Source organism: Gallus gallus, chromosome Z (genome assembly GCF_016699485.2).
Source record: "Gallus gallus isolate bGalGal1 chromosome Z, bGalGal1.mat.broiler.GRCg7b, whole genome shotgun sequence".
Lineage (NCBI taxonomy): Eukaryota > Metazoa > Chordata > Aves > Galliformes > Phasianidae > Gallus > Gallus gallus.
In genome coordinates this window covers 47959451-47965665 of record NC_052572.1, presented here as the reverse complement: position 1 = coordinate 47965665, position 6215 = coordinate 47959451, and the positions used below count along the sequence as shown (strand labels likewise).

General features: G+C 37.2%; 1 long non-coding RNA gene across 1 annotated transcript; it reads right to left on the bottom strand.

Annotated features, from left to right (window-relative positions):
* Positions 1–3544: 3544 nt before the first annotated feature.
* LOC121108500 lies at positions 3545–6014 on the bottom strand. Its single transcript, XR_005843040.1, has 3 exons — positions 5242–6014; positions 4541–4656; positions 3545–4002 (listed from the first exon to the last, which is right to left on the bottom strand). It is a non-coding gene; the product is annotated as an uncharacterized LOC121108500 (long non-coding RNA).
* Between the last annotated feature and the right edge of the window lie 201 nt (positions 6015–6215).

Here is a 6215-nt window from a genome sequence, read left to right as displayed (position 1 = left end):
GCCTTTCTTTTATTATCTGCTCCCCTGGCAAATGGTACTTTGTAACAAGACAAAAAAGGAAAACAGATGGACAAGATAAATGCAATTCATTAAGCAAAAGCTAGAAAACATACAGATGTAACACAGGTCAATGCAATATGCTAAGATATTATTTATCATCTTATAAAGTTACTGTATCTGGATAACATCCAACAGTCTGAATTGCAAGACTGCCATTTCTGCCGACCTTTTGAAGCACAGTGCAGTTTTCAGAATTCAGAAGTACAAAAGTTTAATATCAATCATGATTTATTCTGCTGCAGTGAAAGTACAGGCGAAGAGGATTGTGTTAGTCTATGAATGCAAATGTGGAACAGTCCTCTTCTAACTTTTTCTCTCCAGCCTTACCAAACCTTATATACTAGTATTGACTTTCATCCTGTATCACTTTTCAGAGACAAGTCTTGCTGATTCAAACTCAGCCTCCTAGACTAACATGGATGCTAACACATATCTCCTTGGAAAGCTGCTTAGACATTGAGTAAAGTGTGAATCGGGTTTGCTTTTAACAGCAGCACTTTTGTAAAGGCAAACTTGAGACCTGTTTAGGTTCATCAAATAAGTGATCTCAGAAGGAACACTGCACAACAAATGAAAAATATGTGGGGTGTTTGTCAACAGCCTAAAAATTGCACCCTTTTCCTCACATCAACCAATTTCAGTGTTGGTGAAAAGTGCAAATAATTCTAAATTATTATATTCTTCTTTTCAAGTTCATTTTCCTATGCTGCTTGAATAATTCACTTCAGACTAAGAAAAGCTTATTTGCTGTGTAGGAGGTTTTACCTGCAGATATGATGAAGGCAGCATCATTCTTCTAATAGAGCGTAATCAGAGCTGGTTATCTCTCCCAGATTAATCAGGTCCTGGCAGAAAAGGAACATAGCAAAAGATACACGGCTTTGGGCAAGAATATCTTTGTGTCTCCTAGGAGGACACACAATACAGTAACCTGTGGGTCCTCTTCTCTGTGTTTTAAAATTGTTGTAATATATAGCCTAGCACTGACAAATCTGTCAGAGTACTTGGGCAAAATTCCAAGAAATCCCTCTGTTTCCATTCTTTTTAGAGTCATTTATCTTCTTTAATGTATCTTGCTGCTGGTAACATGTATGCCATATTGATCTATGGAATGGTGTCTCATATTGAGAGGCTGATTCTATTCGCAGAATGGTAGCATTAGGATCAGTCAGGATTTTTAGACTAAAATGTAACAATCAGATGACTCACTGCAAGGAGTGACATGTCTCTGGAAGAGAGAAGAATGGCTGAAGATGGCTTATGCCTAGGACAGTGATTATTATAGGAAATATCCATCATCTTATTTCTGTGTGATTGAATTTCATAGCATTTGTGAGGCACAGGGGACACTCTAGCTCCCAGGCTGACGGTACAATAATCAATATGCTTGCTTACTTAAAACAATCTGAGATATTCCATTGTTACGCTCTGTGTCCAAAGTGAGCTTTCAGAGGATGGCTTGAGCATGATATTGTGCAATTAAAAAGGAAATTACTGCTTCGTAAAACATACATCTGAATGTGCTTCAGGAGGAATAAAAACACTTTATTTTTATTTAAATGAAAGCCATATGGAAAGTGTTAATTAAAAGTTGAAGATTCTCGGTGAATGCAGTAGATGTTAAACAATCATAATCAAAGCATAGGCAACCGCAGAAACTGGTCTGATTAGGCTGATGTAGTCTGGAGGTAAGGGCTAGCATCACAAAAGACACTGGTCAAGTAGAAAAAGCCAAGCCAAAGGCAAGGCAGGAATGTGCTCAGCACCCAAGCAAGCGGACAGTAATCACAGAAATTTAATACTGTAAACAGGTTCTGAGGTGGCTTATGAGGAAGACATGAAAGAAGCTGAAGGTGGAGATGCGTAGCAGTCACAACTGGTCAGCCGGGAGGCCAAGTGAAGCCCTAGAAAAGGAGCTGTTGCATTTCTGGTCGTGATTCATAGTGGCATGCTGAGTAATATATCAGCAGTGGAACTCATGTAGAAACATATCAGTTCTTAGCCTTGATGGCCAGCCTTTAGTTCTTAGGCAGTTTGGTCAGGTTATCAAGATGTCGGAGACTGGCTTCTGCCAGACTGCTGTCTGCTTTTTTAATAGTCCAAGAAGAGCATAATTGCAAGTGACAGTAAGTTTATTCATAGCACATCTTCTTATTGTCTGCCAGAGCTAGATGATAAGTATACTTCTAGGAAGACTGAAAATCTGATGAAGGGCTTTACATAGCATGGACAGGAGTAATTTTTTTCTCTATTGTCAAGTGGCTGCTGCGTTGTCAGCCTGCTGATGTTTTGATCAATAGTGCACTCTTGACATTTAAGTTTGTTGTTCTAAAAGATGCAAGATCTCCTTGAGCACTCAGGATCTGTCTTTCCAAACCAGTTTGACAGTATAAGAGAAGATAACTACTCAGCAAACATCTCCACAAAATATATCTTATTTTCAACTCTTTCCAAGGACCATGTTAAAATGAAAATAAATATCCAAGTTCACACAAGACAACACATACAGCTATCATTTTGAGAAGAAGGTGAAAAAAAGGATTTTGAAGAAAATAAGCTGTCTATATTCATGAAGCAGACACTTCTCCATCATAGGTACTCAAATTCCCTTTTTACTGTATCTAGAGGCATTTCCAATCATTTCACTCTTGCTCTCAACATCATTTGCGTTTACATCTTTAACATTCTCTCCCACAAGCACCGTTTTAAGGACATCTCCCTGTCCAGGTCAGATAATTGTCCATTATTACTAATAGGGAGGTAGCAGGATTCCAATTCATCTCGTCAGAAAACCTAAAAAAACGTAACTCAGCAGGAATATCACTGTAGAAATGCAACGTAACTGTGACATTTAATCCTACTGAGCAAAACCAGGTCCAGACTAACCGAAATGCAGAAAAACCCACGGAAGAGTCATGAAGTATTAACTTAAAAAGTACACGGATAGTCTTATTTACCCAAACTTCATTTTTCAAACTGGAGATGTTCCCTAAAATATTTCTCCTACACTACCTTCACTATTATCAACATAAAAGCTATTCTAAACTGTACTTTAATGTATTGCTTTCTAATTGCCAAATAATTGTGCATTGTTTTGCTGACTGCATCTTTGTTAACACTTTTAAATGCATTGGTACATACTTCTAGATAAATGACAAGTTCTCTCTCTGTCAGAAAAAGTTTTGCTTTGCAAGCCTGAAAATGCAACTATTTCTGAAATTTTTATTGAATTAAAAATAGTGTTTCAGTCCACTATTACTGCAAGTGTTGAGTAAGTTCGCTCTGCTTTATTTGTAATCACATTAAAGCCCTCTGGCTCATTTACATTAAAAAAAGTCAAAGAAAGAAGATGATGGAAACTACTATATACAGGGAATGCACACAGTCATTTGTCAGAACTTGGGAGTAATAAAAAAAAAAATTGAAAACTGCTGTGGTCACAGCTGTATTCAATCTTCAGCCAAATCTGGATCAAAGGTTTACTCTTTCATTCTTTCCCCCCCCCCCCCACCCCTCTGAGGAAATACTAATGTTTTGGCTGTTTATTCATTTGGGTACTAGATAAAGCCAAAGGCAGCAAGAGACTGTACAGACTTGTATGTGTTACCTAAAGAAGTGTTTTGAGCTACACTTGTTCAGTTGTAACTTGTTGATTTATTAATTAAATAAAAAGAACTGTAGAGCTTGTTTCTTTCACAAAATTGAAGGCTATTACTCAATATACCCATTTGTCTTAACATTTTACCTAATCCCTGCCAGTAGGTAGCGGTAATCCAATTTGAAACTTTTGTTTTTATTGACACATCGCTCCAAAAGCGGTTACAAAAGGAAAGTGTTCCTGAGATTTGTCACATTTATCTCTTCTTATTTGTCTCTTCTGAATAGCTTCAGAACATTTTCACAGACGTGGCCTAGGGCCAAACTTAGGAACTGGTCTTTCAGCTGCAGGGTGGAAAGAGAAATAATCAGTTTCTATTTCTCAGCTGCAAGGGGGGAAGAGAAATAATCAGTTTCTATTTCTTCTATCAGAATTTGATTATGTTTTTTTAATGTGTTTTGAATATTTAATTGCATTCCAGGACTGAATTGCATTCCAGGACTTGAAATAGGTTATGTAGTTTCCCTCAGTTTCACTAGGTTCTATACTTTTTGGATAATTACTTAGTTGCTTTTAAAACTGCATAAATGCATAAATGCTGTGTGATCACAACTGGTCTGTTGTCCAATGTGATACTCAGCTTCCCTCAATTTATTTTGGAAGCTTTTCAGTGTATTCTATTTCTTTCAAAGAAATACTAATACTCCAGAAATATATTGCTCTGTTCAACCATTATGACAGCTTGAATTCAGAATTCACATTGTTTCCTGGAAAAGTTGTCCCAAAAGGCAGAAGCTGTCTAGTGAATATCTCAGCTCTGCTGTGGCAGGATATGTCAGAAGAACAGAATTATCAATAGCTTTTCATTAGTCATCATCTTACCCTTTAGCCCTTGTTTGTTTGCCAGTTTAAGTGCCTTACAGCTTAAAGTGTAGTTTGATATTCAGCTTAAACCAATACAAATCTTTGTTCTCTTTCTTATGTCAGTGCAAGCATTCCTGCAATCAAAAGGACAGTCAGATTCAGAACACATCTGCCTGGAAACAAATTAATATTTGTTTCATTAGGTATAAGCATCCTTCATTGCTTGATTGCATAGTCTGTGTACCATTGTGGTTTCTAATGCCGCAGCACAGAACAGGTGATGAGAATTCAGGAGCTGGATAAACAGAAAGGTTGACTCTGTTAACATCTGTGCAGACTTAGGCAGACTTAAAATGTAACACAGGAGGCCTGTTGTCCTTTGCTGTGTGAACTATATCCAGGAAAGTATAACTGATTACCACCCTTCTGAAATTAAGTAGAGGTGGAGAGGCTAGCCCTTACATATCAGTTAACATACGGGTTATCATTAGCACCCACAGAAATTAAATGCAAAACACAAAGGGAGGATGTGTCTTAGAAAGCAGCAAATAAAATTGTTCTGTCAAGAAACATAGTATGTAGCCAGGCTTTGCTGCCTCAGCTTAAATGTGAAAGCAATTCTGGAATAAGGCCATACTTTCTTAACTAAAAGACATATTTTTTAAAGCAGAATCCCTACAAACTTCTCTGATGACAGTAAAAAGAGAGGCTCTTCTTACTAGGTCATGAGGACTTCAAAACGAGTAGCACATTACTAGTTCCAGATTCATCACTTTCCTGCTTCCTGGATTAAAAAAACAAAAACAAAAGCAAAAACAAACATTCAGCAAATGCTATCAAAACAAACAAAACAGAAAAAATATACAAACAAAACCCATGGGAGAGTACAGCTATATTATTCAACATAAGATAGTGGCAGATTACTTATAGTTTCTTACAACAGAAATTAACATCTTTCAATTTTCTAAATAGAAAAGAATCTTCAAGTATTTACCCTTCTAATTTAGTGGTCATGCAGCTGAAGTAACAGATTAAATCCACTTTAAATCCTAATAAAAACTTTGATTTTAAACTAAAAAGTGAAATTCTAAGATTACCTCTACACTGTATGCTACAAAATACTCTGAGAAGAGAATAGTCTGCTGCATCATTTACCCTTAATAAACACCATAAGAAGAGAAAAATACATTAATGATTTATATAGCTATTAATTTACATATCATACACTTCCATCCAATTACCACAAATAATGTATTCATTTTCTTGGAATCAGTGGATTTCATCCGAGGCAAAGAGAAAGGTTCCATAGTCTGTAAGACATATAAACTGCAAAGCAAATACAACAGAATAGTCAAAGTCCATAATACACGCATTTTGAAGGGATATAAACAGGAGGGGGAATGGCTGTTTACAAGGGTGGATAGTGATAGGACAAGGATGATGAGTCTTAAACTGAGACATGGGAGGTTTAGGTTAGATATTAGGGAGAAGTTTTTCACTCAGACGGTGGTAATGCACTGGAACAGGTTGCCCAAGGAGGTTGTGGATGCCCCATCCCTGGAGGCCTTCAAGGCCAGGCTGGATGTGGCTCTGGGCAGCCTGGTCTGGTGGTTGGCGACCCTGCACATAGCAGAGGGGTTGAAATTGATGATCGTTGTGGTCCTTTTCAAATCAGGCCATTCTGTGGTTTTAT